Below are 14427 nucleotides of genomic sequence, written 5' to 3'. Positions count from 1 at the left end.
CCGGGCCGAAAACTGGATTGAAATCCGGCCCAGAAACTCTACCAGTGACTTCTGAAATTCTGCAGATCGCGCACGTCACGCGGCCGCGTCATGCACGCAGACGCGTCATTCGGCGTTTTACTTTTCCATGCGGGCGCGTCGTCTATGCCTCTGCGTTGCTTCTACTTTTCCGATCCGCACGATCGCGTGAGCCGTGCGGCCGCGTCATTGCAAATTCCTCTCTTCCGCGCGGTTGCGTCGCTGACGTGTACGCGTCACTTCTCGCTGGTCGTCTCCTCATTTTCTTGTATTCCTTCCATTTTTGCAGGCTTCCTTACCAATTTCCCACTCATTCATGCCCTATAAAGCCTGAAACACTTAACACACAGATCACGGCATCGAATGGAATAAAGGGGGATTAAAATACCTACCTAAAGGTCTCCAGGAAGTAAGCTTTCAATCATGTAATAATTTTAGGAAGGAAATATAAATGCACGCTAATTATATAAATAAGTAGGTAAAGACCATGATAAAACCACACAATTAAACACATTGTAAACCATAAAATAGTGGTTTATCAACCTCCCCACACTTAAACATTAGCATGTCCTCATGCTTAGTTGAAGGAGATAGAATAAATGAGTAGGAACATGTAAAACTCATGCAATGCAATGCAACCTATACATGTGAATGCAACTATATGATTCTTGCCAACTTGATCAAGAATAAACAAGCTCTTCAAAACAATTACAAATCAAGCTCCAATAATTCAATTCTCATACAATAAGAACAGATAAAGATGCAAGAAGGTAGCTCATGAAAGCAGGAAACATAGAATTTTAAGCATTGAACCCTCACTGATGATGTATGTATATTCTAATCTCTCCAATGTATAGGGTAATCACTCTATCCTTTTCTAATCATGCTCCCTAAATTTTGTTCTTCTCCCAACCAATCAACAACATTTAATATACCAATGCAGCATCATGAGGTCTTTTCAAGGTTGTAATGGGGCCAAGGTAAAGGTAAGGATACATATATGGTTAAGTGAGCTTATAAATTGAATCTTTAATTAACTCAAACTTTAACATAACCTATGTATTTTGTATAACTATGGAGTTCATACCTAGATACCCAGAATTCTCTTTTACATTCCATACTCATGTATTAACTGTTTATTTTTATTTTATCATACATGCATTGACCTTTGGATTCTTAACTCAACATTGGGGTAATTTTTTTGTCCCCTTATTTATTTATTGAATATATATATATATATATATATATATATATATATATATATATATATATATATATATATATATATATATTAAAACATAGCTTATCAATGCACATGGATTTTTGATTTTCATAGTTTCACATGAGTAGGTGTCCAAATTCCCATTATATTATCATGACATATCCCCTTATTATCTTTTGTTCCCACAATTTTCTATACTTAATTAGCACACACATCTCTATCTTAAGCTAACCAAAGATTCAAATTGGGGTATATAATTGTTTTTCCGCTTAAGGCTAGTAATGTGGTAAATTATAGAACAAATGGGATTTAAAGGCTCAAAGTGGCTAACAAAGGTAATTGAAAGGGTAGGCTTAATTTGGATAAGTGAGCTAAACAATTAATGGCCTCAATCATATGCAGCATATAAATAAACCAAACATTGGACATATAGGATGGAACAAAATATAGGTTACAATCATAGAGAAGTAAACACACAAGAATAAAACAAATATGGTTAAATAATGTAACCATGCATAAAGGCTCAATTCTCACAAGTTGTGTGTTCTTTAGCTTTAAAATTCATGATCCAAATACAACTTCAAGAAATTTAACATAAGAGTTTTAATTAAAATTAGTGGAATTTTTGTTCCAAAAAAATAGAGTCTTAGAAAAAACTTATCGTCTTTTCAATCAAGTAGAACATGCATGCAACTAATCTATTATTATGCAATTTATCCTATGCTAAAAAGAAAAACCAACTAAATATCCTAATGTATTGGTGTTTAGGGAAGAAAAATTACCTCCGGAAGTCAGGTACTGACCGACCTCCCAACACTTAAGGATTTACACCGTCCTCGGTGCCGTCTGTCAGGAACAATGACGGGCTGGTGGCAGTGTCTCCACAGCTGGGACCGTCATGGCTCCCGGTGTTGGTGAAGGAAGTGGAGTCCGGAGTGCCTGGGTTATCAGGTCTGTGATTGCCTATGAGGAGCTCCTTAAGGTGTTTGAAACGGCAGTGGTTGCGGCATTTTCGGAGCTTTGCTTTCTTTTCTTGTTGGTCCAATCACTTCAGTATTTGGTGCAGCAGCTGATTAGTAGATGGTGGAGGAGCTGCAGCATCCTCTGTGGACTGGCTGGTAGTGGCAAGTTGTGGCCTGAGATATCTCCTGTTAAGGACATACTAATCATCCCGTGGAAGAATGGCTTTGGTGTCTCCAGCTCTGTAGGATACTCCGGTTGCTGAGATAAGATCAGAGACCAAGGCGGGGAAAGGTAGGTTGCCCATGATCTGCACGTGTTCCATAGCATTCCGGATGTCTCGGTAAATTTAGAGGCTGGTCCGTGAGGATGCACCATAGTAGAACGGCCATATCTGTGGTGAAGGAGGACTCATGAGTACTTGGGAAGACGTAATGGGACATAATCTGTGCCCATACGTGAGCCTCTAAGGTAAGTGCGGAAGCCAAGATTCCCTTAAGACGGGAACGATGGTATCCGAAGATCCATTTGCTGCCAAGTTGAGTGATAACTCTGAGAACAGCGTCCTAATCAAAGGTGTATGCCTGGTGCTTGATTGCGGCTTTCTGAAAAGTGTCCAATCCTTCTAGAGCAAGGGGAAGATCTAAGGCTTGTTGTATGGTGGTGCACAAAATTGTGATCACTACAACTTCGCACAACTAACCAGCAAGTGCATTGGGTCGTCCAAGTAATAAACCTTACGCGAGTAAGGGTCGATCCCACGGAGATTGTTGGTATGAAGCAAGCTATGGTCACCTTGTAAATCTTAGTCAGGCAGACTCAAATGGGTATAGATGATGAATGAAACATAAAGATAAAGATAGAGATACTTATGTATATCATTGATGAGAGCTTCAGATAAGAGTATGAAGATGCTTTCCCTTCCGTCTCTCTGCTTTCCTACTGTCTTCATCCAATCCTTCTTACTCCTTTCCATGGCAAGCTTATGCAAGGGTTTCACCGTTGTCAGTGGCTACCTCCCATCCTCTCATTGGAAATGTTCAACGCACCCTGTCACGGCACGGCTATCCATCTGTCGGTTCTCGATCAGGCCGGAATAGAATCCATTGATTCTTTTGCGTCTGTCACTAACGCCCCGCCCTCAGGAGTTTGAAGCACGTCACAGTCATTCAATCATTGAATCCTACTCAGAATACCACAGACAAGGTTAGACCTTCCGGATTCTCTTGAATGCCGCCATCAGTTCTTGCCTATACCACGAAAACTCTGATCTCACGGAATGGCTGGCTCGTTTGTCAGGCGAGCACTCGGTTGTCAGGCGATCAACCATGCATCGTGTGTCAGGAATCCAAGAGATATTCACCCAATCTAAGGTAGAACGGAGGTGGTTGTCAGTCACACGTTCATAAGTGAGAATGATGATGAGTGTCACGGATCATCACATTCATCAAGTTGAAGAACAAGTGATATCTTGGACAAAGAACAAGCGGAATTGAATAGAAGAACAATAGTAATTGCATTAATACTCGAGGTACAGCAGAGCTCCACACCTTAATCTATGGTGTGTAGAAACTCCACTGTTGAAAATACATAAGAACAAGGTCTAGGCATGGCCGTGAGGCCAGCCTCCCAATGATCTAAGAACAAGATGTCCAAAGATGATCTAGAGATCTAAAAGTGATCAAAAGATGAAAATACAATAGTAAAAGGGTCCTATTTATAGGAAACTAGTAGCTTAAGAATTACAAAGATGAGTAAATGACATAAAAATCCACTTCCGGGCCCACTTGGTGTGTGCTTGGGCTGAGCAATCAAGCATTTTCGTGTAGAGACTCTTCTTGGAGTTAAACGCTAGCTTTTGTGCCAGTTTGGGCGTTTAACTCCCATTTTGGTGCCAGTTCCGGCGTTTAACGCTGGGATTTCTGAGGGTCACTTTGAACGCCGGTTTGGGCCATCAAATCTTGGGCAAAGTATGGACTATCATATATTGCTGGAAAGCCCAGGATGTCTACTTTCCAACGCCGTTGAGAGCGCGCCAATTGGGCTTCTGTAGCTCCAGAAAATCCACTTCGAGTGCAGGGAGGTCAGAATCCAACAGCATCTGCAGTCCTTTTCAGTCTCTGAATTAGATTTTTGCTCAGGTCCCTCAATTTCAGCCAGAAAATACCTGAAATCACAGAAAAACACACAAACTCATAGTAAAGTCCAGAAAAGTGAATTTTAGCTAAAAACTAATAAAAATATACTAAGAACTCAACTAAAACTACTAAAAACATACTAAAAACAATGCCAAAAAGGGTACAAATTATCCGCTCATCACAACACCAAACTTAAATTGTTGCTTGTCCTCAAGCAACTGAAGATCAAATAAGATAAAAAGAAGAGAATATGCAATGAATTCCAAAAACATCTATGAAGATCAGTATTAATTAGATGAGCGGGGCTTTTAGCTTTTTGCCTCTGAATAGTTTTGGCATCTCTCTCTATCCTTTGAAATTCAGAATGATTGGCTTCTTTAGGAACTCAGAATCCAGATAGTGTCATTGATTCTCCTAGTTAAGTATGATGATTCTTGAACACAGCTACTTATTGAGTCTTGGCCGTGGCCCAAAGCACTCTGTCTTCCAGTATTACCACCGGATACATACATGCCACAGACACATAATTGGGTGAACCTTTTCAGATTGTGACTCAGCTTTGCTAGAGTCTCCAACTAGAGGTGTCCAGGGTTCTTAAGCACACTCTTTTTGCCTTGGATCACAACTTTAATTCTTTCTCTTTTTTTTCGCCTCTTTTTTTTTTGTATTCACTGCTTTTTCTTGCTTCAAGAATCATTTTTATGATTTTTCAGATCCTCAGTAACATGTCTCCTTTTTCATCATTCTTTCAAGAGCCAACATTCATGAACCACAAATTCAAAAGACATATGCACTGTTTAAGCATACATTCAGAGAACAAAAGTGTTGCCACCACATCAAAATAATTAAATTGTTATAAAATTCAAAATTCATGCAATTCTTCCCTTTTTTTAATTAAGAACATTGTTAATTTAAGAAAGGTGATGGATTCATAGGACATTCATAACTTTAAGGCATAGACACTAAAACACTAATGATCATAAGACACAAACATAGATAAACATAAGCACTAAAATTCGAAAAACAAGAAAATAAAGAACAAGGAGATTAAAGAACGGGTCCACCTTAGTGATGGCGGCTTGTTCTTCCTCTTGAAGGTCTTATGGAGTGCTTGAGCTCCTCAATGTCTCTTCCTTGTCTTTGTTGTTCCTCTCTCATGATTCTTTGATCTTCTCTAATTTCATGGAGGATGATGGAGTGTTCTTGATGCTCCACCCTTAGTTGTCCCATGTTGGAACTCAATTCTCCTAGGGAGGTGCTAATTTGCTCCCAATAGTCTTGTGGAGGAAAGTGCATCCCTTGAGGCATCTCAGGGATCTCATGATGAGAGGGGTCTCTTGTTTGCTCCATCTTTTTCTTAGTGATGGGCTTGTCCTCATCAATGGGGATGTCTCCCTCTATGTCAACTCCAACTGAATAACAGAGGTGACAAATGAGGTGAGGAAAGGCTAACCTTGCTAAGGTAGAGGACTTGTCCGCCACCTTATAAAGTTCTTGGGCTATAACCTCATGAACTTTCACTTCTTCTCCAATCATGATGCTATGGATCATGATGGCCCGGTCTAGAGTAACTTCGGACCGGTTGCTAGTGGGAATGATTGAGCGTTGGATAAACTCCAACCATCCTCTAGCCACAGGCTTGAGGTCATGCCTTCTCAATTGAACCGGCTTCCCTCTTGAATCTCTCTTCCATTGGGCGCCCTCTTCACAAATGTTAGTGAGGACTTGGTCCAACCTTTGATCAAAGTTGACCCTTCTAGTGTAAGGATGTTCATCTCCTTGCATCATAGGCAAGTTGAATGCCAACCTCACATTTTCCGGACTAAAATCCAAGTATTTCCCCCGAACCATAGTAAGCCAATTCTTTGGATCTGGGTTCACACTATGATCATGGTTCTTGGTGATCCATGCATTGGCATAGAACTCTTGAACCATTAAGATTCCGACTTGTTGAATGGGGTTGGTGAGAACTTCCCAACCTCTTCTTCGGATCTCATGTCGGATCTCCGGATATTCACTCTTTTTGAGTGAAAAAGGGACCTCGGGGATCACCTTCTTCAAGGCCACAACTTCATAGAAGTGGTCTTGATGCACCCTTGAGATGAATCTCTCCATCTCCCATGACTCGGAGGTGGAAGCTTTTGCCTTCCCTTTCCTCTTTCTAGAGGTTTCTCCGGCCTTGGATGCCATAAATGGTTATGGAAAAACAAAAAGCAATGCTTTTACCACACCAAACTTAAAAGGTTTGCTCATCCTCGAGCAAAAGAAGAAAGAAGAGAGTAGAAGAAGAAGAAATGAGGAAGAAGGGAATGGCTTTGTGTTCGGCCAAAGAGGAGGAGAAGTGGTGTTTAGGTTGTGTGAAAATGAAGGAGTGAAGAAGGGTTTATATAGGAGAGGGGGGCTCATGGTTCGGTCATGTATGGGTGGGTTTGGGAGGGAAAGTGGTTTGAATTTGAAGGGTGAGGTAGGTGGGGTTTTATGAAGGATGGATGTGAGTGGTGAAGAGAAAGATGGGATTTGATAGGTGAAGGGTGAAGAAGAGAGAGGGTGGTGGTGTTGGTGGGGATCCTGTGGGGTCCACAGATCCTGAGGTGTCAAGGAAAAGTCATCCCTGCACCAAATGGCATGCAAAATCACGTTTTGAGCCAATTCTGGCGTTAAACGCCGGGCTGGTGCCCATTTCTGGCGTTTAACGCCAGGTTCTTGCCCTTTCTTGGCGTTTAACGCCAGTCTGGTGCCCCTTTCTGGCGTTAAACGCCCAGAATGGTGCCAGACTGGGCGTTAAACGCCCAACTGCTAGCCTCACTGGCGTTTAAACGCCAGCAAGTTCTCCTCCAGGGTGTGCTGTTTTTCTTCCTGTTTTTCATTCTGTTTTTGCTTTTTCAATTGATTTTGTGATTTCTTATGATCATCAACCTAAAAAAAACATAAAATAACAAAGGAAAATAGATAAAATATAATCATTGGGTTGCCTCCCAACAAGCGCTTCTTTAATGTCAATAGCTTGACAGAGGGCCCTCATGGAGCCTCACAGATACTCAGAGCAATGTTGGAACCTCCCAACACCAAACTTAGAGTTTGAATGTGGGGGTTCAACACCAAACTTAGAGTTTGGTTGTGGCCTCCCAACACCAAACTTAGAGTTTGACTGTGGGGGCTCTGTTTGTCTCTGATTTGAGAGAAGCTCTTCATGCTTCTTCTCCATGGTGACAGAGGGATATCCTTGAGCTTTAAACACAAGGGATTCTTCATTCACTTGAATGATCAGTTCACCTCCATCAACATCAATCACAGCCTTTGCTGTGGCTAGGAAGGGTCTGCCAAGGATGATAGATTCATCCATGCACTTCCCAGTCTCTAGGACTATGAAATCAGTAGGGATGTAATGGTCTTCAATCTTCACCAGAACATCCTCTACAAATCCATAAGCTTGTTTCTTTGAATTGTCTGCCATCTCTAGTGAGATTCTTGCAGCTTGTACCTCAAAGATCCCTAGCTTCTCCATTACAGAGAGAGGCATGAGGTTTACACTTGACCCTAAGTCACACAGAGCCTTCTTGAAGGTCATGGTGCCTATGGTACAAGGTATTGAAAACTTCCCAGGATCTTGTCTCTTTTGAGGCAATTTCTGCCTAGACAAGTCATCCAGTTCTTTGGTGAGCAAAGGAGGTTTGTTCTCCCAAGTCTCATTTCCAAATAACTTGTCATTTAGCTTCATGATTGCTCCAAGGTATTTAGCAACTTGCTCTTCAGTGACATACTCATCCTCTTCAAAGGAGGAATACTCATCAGAGCTCATGAAAGGCAGAAGTAAGTCCAGTGGAATCTCTATGGTCTCATTTTGAGCCTCAGATTCCCATGGTTCCTCATTAGGGAACTCATTGGAGGTCAGTGCACGCCCATTGAGGTCTTCCTCAGTGGCGTTCACTACCTCTCCTTCCTCTCCAAATTCGGCCATGTTGATGGCCTTGCACTCTCCTTTTGGATTTTCTTCTGTATTGCTTGGGAGAGTACTAGGAGGGATTTCAGTAATTTTCTTGCTCAACTGTCCCACTTGTGCCTCCAAGTTCCTAATGGAGGACCTTGTTTTAGTCATGAAACTTTGAGTGGTTTTGATTAGATCAGAGACCATGGTTGCTAAGTCAGAGGGGTTCTGTTTAGCATTCTCTGTCTGTTGCTGAGAAGATGATGGAAAAGGCTTGCCATTGCTAAATCTGTTTCTTCCACCATTATTGTTGTTGAAACCTTGTTGAGGTCTCTGTTGATCCTTCCATGAGAAATTTGGGTGATTTCTCCATGAAGAATTATAGGTGTTTCCATAGGGTTCTCCCAGGTAATTCACCTCTTCCATTGAAGGGTTCTCAAGATCATAAGCTTCTTCTTCAGATGAAGCATCCTTAGTACTGCTTGGTGCATTTTGCATTCCAGACAGACTTTGAGAAATCAAATTGACTTGTTGAGTCAATATCTTGTTCTGAGCCAGAATGGCATTCAGAGTATCAATCTCAAGAACTCCTTTCTTCTGATTAATCCCATTGTTCACAGGATTCCTTTCAGAAGTGTACATGAATTGGTTATTTACAACCATTTCAATTAGTTCTTGAGCTTCTGTAGGCGTCTTCTTCAGATGAAGAGATCCTCCAGCAGAGCTATCCAAAGACATCTTGGACAGTTCAGATAGACCATCATAGAAAATACCTATGATGCTCCATTCAGAAAGCATGTCAGAAGGACACTTTCTGATCAATTGTTTGTATCTTTCCCAAGCTTCATAGAGGGATTCTCCATCCTTCTGTCTGAAGGTTTGGACTTCCACTCTAAGCTTACTCAATTTTTGAGGTGGAAAGAACTTTGCCAAGAAGGCATTGACTAGCTTTTCCCATGAATCCAGGCTTTCTTTAGGTTGTGAGTCCAACCATGTCCTAGCTCTGTCTCTTACAGCAAAAGGGAATAGCATAAGTCTGTAGACTTCAGGGTCAACCCCATTAGTCTTGACTGTGTCACAGATTTGCAAGAACTCAGCTAAAAACTGATGAGGATCTTCCAATGGAAGTCCATGGAACTTGCAATTCTGTTGCATTAGAGAAACTAATTGAGGCTTAAGCTCAAAGTTGTTTGCTCCAATGGCAGGGATAGAGATGCTTCTCCCATAGAAGTCGGGAGTAGGTGCAGTAAAGTCACCCAGCACCTTCCTTGCATTGTTGGCATTGTTGTTGTTTTCGGCTGCCATGGGTTCTTCTTCTTTGAAGAATTCGGTCAGGTCCTCAACAGAGAGTTGTGCCTTAGCTTCTCTTAGCTTTTGCTTCAAGGTCCTTTCAGGTTCAGGGTCAACTTCAACAAGAATGCCTTTGTCTTTGTTCCTGCTCATATGAAGGAGAAGAGAACAAGAAAATATGGAATCCTCTATGTCACAGTATAGAGATTCCTTGAGGTGTCAGAGGAAGAGAAAAATGGAAGACAGAGGTAGAAAATTCAAACTTATCAAAGAAGATGGAGTTCGAATTTTGCATTAAGGGATAGTGTTAGTCCATAAATAGAAGGGTGTGAGAAGAAGGGAAGTAATTTTCGAAAATTAAGTAGGGGATTTTGAAAACATTTTGAAAAACACTAATTGATTTTCGAAAATAAAAGTGGGAAAGAAATCAAGTGATTTTTGAAAAAGATTTTGAAATTAGAAATCAAAAAGATATGATTGAAAACTATTTTGAAAAAGATGTGGTTAAGAAGATATGATTGGTCTTTTAAAAAGATGTGATTGAGAAGATATGATTTGAAAAACATTTAAAAAAAAGATTTGATTTTAAAAATTAATGACTTGCCTAACAAGAAAAGATATGATTCAAACATTAAACCTTCCTCAACAGAAAAGGCAACATACTTGAAATGTTCAATCAAATCATTAATTGTTAGTAAGTATCTTTGAAAAAGGAAAGAAATTAATTTTGAAAAAGATTTGATTGAAAAGATTTGATTTGAAAAAGATTTGATTTTGAAAAACTTTGAAAACTTGAAAAAAAATTGATTTGAAAAACAAAATCTTCCCTCTTGTGCCATCCTGGCGTTAAACGCCCAGAATGGTGCACATTCTGGCGTTTAACGCCCAAAACTCTACCCTTTTGGGCGTTAAACGCCCAACCAGGCACCCTGGCTGGCGTTTAAACGCCAGTCTGTCCTTCTTCACTGGGCGTTTTGAACGCCCAGCTTTTTCTGTGCAATTCCTCTGCTGCATGTTTTGAATCTTCAGTTCCCTGTACTATTGACTTGAGAATAGAACCAATGATCAAATAAACAATGCATGCAAGACACCAAACTTAAAATTAGACACTGGACTCAAACAAGAAACATAAAATATTTTTGGTTTTTATGATTTTGTCATTTTTTTGTGCTTTTTTCGAAAATTATATGAAAATGGAAAATAAAGGTTTCAGAATTCTTAATTTGGATTCTAGGAATCATTGCAATGTTAGTCTAAGACTCCGGTCCAGGAATTAGACATGGCTTCACAGCCAGCCAAGCTTTCAAAGAAAGCTTCGGTCCAAAACACTAGACATGGCCAATGGCCAGCCAAGCCTTAGCAGATCATTGCTCCAATAGCAAGATTGATAGAAATCAACAAGCTATTGTGATGATCAGTTGAAACCTTGGTCCAATAAGATTAGACATGGCTTCTCAGCCAGCCAGATTTCAACAGATCATCATGAAACTCTAGAATTCATTCTTAAGAACTCTGAAGAAAAATACCTAATCTAAGCAACAAGATGAACCGTCAGTTGTCCATACACAAAACAATCCCCGGCAACGGCGCCAAAAACTTGGTGCACGAAATTGTGATCACTACAACTTCGCACAACTAACCAGCAAGTGCACTGGGTCGTCCAAGTAATAAACCTTACGCGAGTAAGGGTCGATCCCACGGAGATTGTTGGTATGAAGCAAGCTATGGTCACCTTGTAAATCTTAGTCAGGCAGACTCAAATGGGTATAGATGATGAACGAAACATAAAGATAAAGATAGAGATACTTATGTATATCATTGATGAGAGCTTCAGATAAGAGTATGAAGATGCTTTCCCTTCCGTCTCTCTGCTTTCCTACTGTCTTCATCCAATCCTTCTTACTCCTTTCCATGGCAAGCTTATGCAAGGGTTTCACCGTTGTCAGTGGCTACCTCCCATCCTCTCATTGGAAATGTTCAACGCACCCTGTCACGGCACGGCTATCCATCTGTCGGTTCTCGATCAGGCCGGAATAGAATCCATTGATTCTTTTGCGTCTGTCACTAACGCCCCGCCCTCAGGAGTTTGAAGCACGTCACAGTCATTCAATCATTGAATCCTACTCAGAATACCACAGACAAGGTTAGACCTTCCGGATTCTCTTGAATGCCGCCATCAGTTCTTGCCTATACCACGAAGACTCTGATCTCATGGAATGGCTGGCTCGTTTGTCAGGCGAGCACTCGGTTGTCAGGCGATCAACCATGCATCGTGTGTCAGGAATCCAAGAGATATTGACCCAATCTAAGGTAGAACGGAGGTGGTTGTCAGTCACACGTTCATAGGTGAGAATGATGATGGGTGTCACGGATCATCACATTCATCAAGTTGAAGAACAAGTGATATCTTGGACAAAGAACAAGCAAAATTGAATAGAAGAACAATAGTAATTGCATTAATACTCGAGGTACAGCAGAGCTCCACACCTTAATCTATGGTGTGTAGAAACTCCACTGTTGAAAATACATAAGAACAAGGTCTAGGCATGGCCGTGAGGCCAGCCTCCCAATGATCTAAGAACAAGATGTCCAAAGATGATCTAGAGATCTAAAAGTGATCAAAAGATGAAAATACAATAGTAAAAGGGTCCTATTTATAGGAAACTAGTAGCTTAAGAATTACAAAGATGAGTAAATGACATAAAAATCCACTTCTGGGCCCACTTGGTGTGTGCTTGGGCTGAGCAATGAAGCATTTTCGTGTAGAGACTCTTCTTGGAGTTAAACGCCAGCTTTTGTGCCAGTTTGGGCGTTTAACTCCCATTTTGGTGCCAGTTCCGGCGTTTAACGCTGGGATTTCTGAGGGTGACTTTGAATGCCGGTTTGGGCCATCAAATCTTGGGAAAGTATGGACTATCATATATTGCTGGAAAGCCCAGGATGTCTACTTTCCAACGCCGTTAAGAGCGCGCCAATTGGGCTTCTGTAGCTCCAGAAAATCCAGTTCGAGTGCAGGGAGGTCAGAATCCAACAGCATCTGCAGTCCTTTTCAGTCTTTGAATCAGATTTTTGCTCAGGTCCCTCAATTTCAGCCAGAAAATACCTGAAATCATAGAAAAACACACAAACTCATAGTAAAGTCCAGAAAAGTGAATTTTAACTAAAAACTAATAAAAATATACTAAAAACTAACTAGATCATACTAAAAACATACTAAAAACAATGCCAAAAAGCGTACAAATTATCCGCTCATCATATGGCCTCTTCTATAATGGGGACTCGCTTCTGGCGTAAATAAACGGACTGTAGAGTCGGCAGGTGGAAGTTGGAGTAGAACTCAACAACCCAAGAAAGATTAACCTGTCACGGCTGTCTCTGTAAGAATCTCCAATGTCTTTGTGCAATTTGTGGCTCAACAAAGGCGGCAATACGAGGCGGAAGGAAAAGAAGGTGTTCATTGTTGTAATTTCGAGCTGCCAGAATAGGAAACATCTGCTCACAATAGCGATTTGGAAATCATGCAGTGTCCTTTGCTGGGAAGGCTCTCTCCTTTTCATCAACCTTGATAATTCTTTTAATTCTTTTTGTTGAGGGCTTGACTGCAGTTGAAGAAGGCTCTGCCACTAACGCTCTCTTCGTTCCTTTCCTTGCTGTGGGTTTAAGTGTAGCATTCTCTTTGCCTTTCTTAGTGGCCATTCTGAAAAAGGGAAGAGAAAGTAAGTTAAATCCAAAGAGATAGAGCAAGGAAGGGGATTGAATGAGTGATAATCAGTGCACGGTAAAGATGAATGAAGTAAACACATGGTCATGACAACATGTGAAAAGATCAATAAAGGGAATAGAATAAGTGCACGATAGGGAAGTAGATGCAAGATGTTTATTGGCATGCCGGCAAGGGTATGAGTAGCATAGATCAAGCATCACTTCGTAACAAACTATCATGTTTGTATTGACAATTAAATTCAATTAATAAAATAGTAAAGGGAATTTGTGAAAAGCATGCATTGAATAGTAGAATAGAATAATGTAGAAAAGTGCATGATGCCATATTGGCTTTTTCACAAACACATAGCATGCATGGTAAATAATCCAATGAAAATAATAAATTGAACATGCAAGCAACCCTTTAAAAATATAATTTCCAAACAATTTTGCAGCAATCCACAATGACCAAATAAATTTCCAACACCAATAAAAAGGAAAGAAAAAGAAAACATATGCAATGAAAGTAAAAAGAAAGAGAAAAGAAGAAGAAAACATAAATAAAGAAGAATAGAAAAGTGAGGAGGGAAGAAGAAAAGAAAAACCTTGATAATGGTGGGAAGAGAGAGAGAAAGTAGAAATTGAGAATGAGGGAAGAAGGAAGAAAGGGGAAGAAAGAAAGAAAGAAGGAGGAAAAGAAAAAATAGGATTTGGGGAAGAGAAAGATAAGATATTAAGCAAATTAGGATAAGTTGTGCGGCGCAAGCGACGCGGACGCGTGAGTGACGCGTTCGCGCGAATGCGCATTAAGTGAATCGACGCGGACGCGTCAGTCACGCGGACGCGTGACACATGTTATGCTACTGCCCTCGCGCTCGCACAACTCTCTATTCGAATTTTTATTTTTGCCAAATTTTGGGTGACGCAATCGCGTGGGTCATGCGATCGCGTGAGTGGCCATTAGAAGGATATGACGTGGATGCGTGAGCCATGCGTCCGCGTGGGAAGAATTTGTGCGTTCAGCACTAATCCAGCACCACTCTAGCACAACTTTCGGTTGTACACCATTTTTACGTCGAATTCCAGAGCACGCGGCCGCGTGAGTGACGCGGACGCGTGGGAGGCCAATGTTGAACTTGACGCGGACGCGTCAGCGACGCGGACGCTTCAGC

The 14427-nt window shown here is 41.0% G+C and overlaps 1 non-coding gene across 1 annotated transcript; it reads left to right on the top strand.

The window, feature by feature from the left end:
• Window positions 1-9055: 9055 nt before the first annotated feature.
• LOC130963930 (small nucleolar RNA R71) lies at window positions 9056-9163 on the top strand. Its single transcript, XR_009080046.1, has one exon. It is a non-coding gene; the product is annotated as a small nucleolar RNA R71 (small nucleolar RNA).
• The last annotated feature ends 5264 nt before the right edge of the window (window positions 9164-14427 follow it).

The sequence above is a fragment of the Arachis stenosperma genome, chromosome 2 (genome assembly GCF_014773155.1).
Source record: "Arachis stenosperma cultivar V10309 chromosome 2, arast.V10309.gnm1.PFL2, whole genome shotgun sequence".
Taxonomy (NCBI): Eukaryota; Viridiplantae; Streptophyta; class Magnoliopsida; order Fabales; family Fabaceae; genus Arachis; species Arachis stenosperma.
This window is presented reverse-complemented; position numbering and strand designations above follow the sequence as displayed.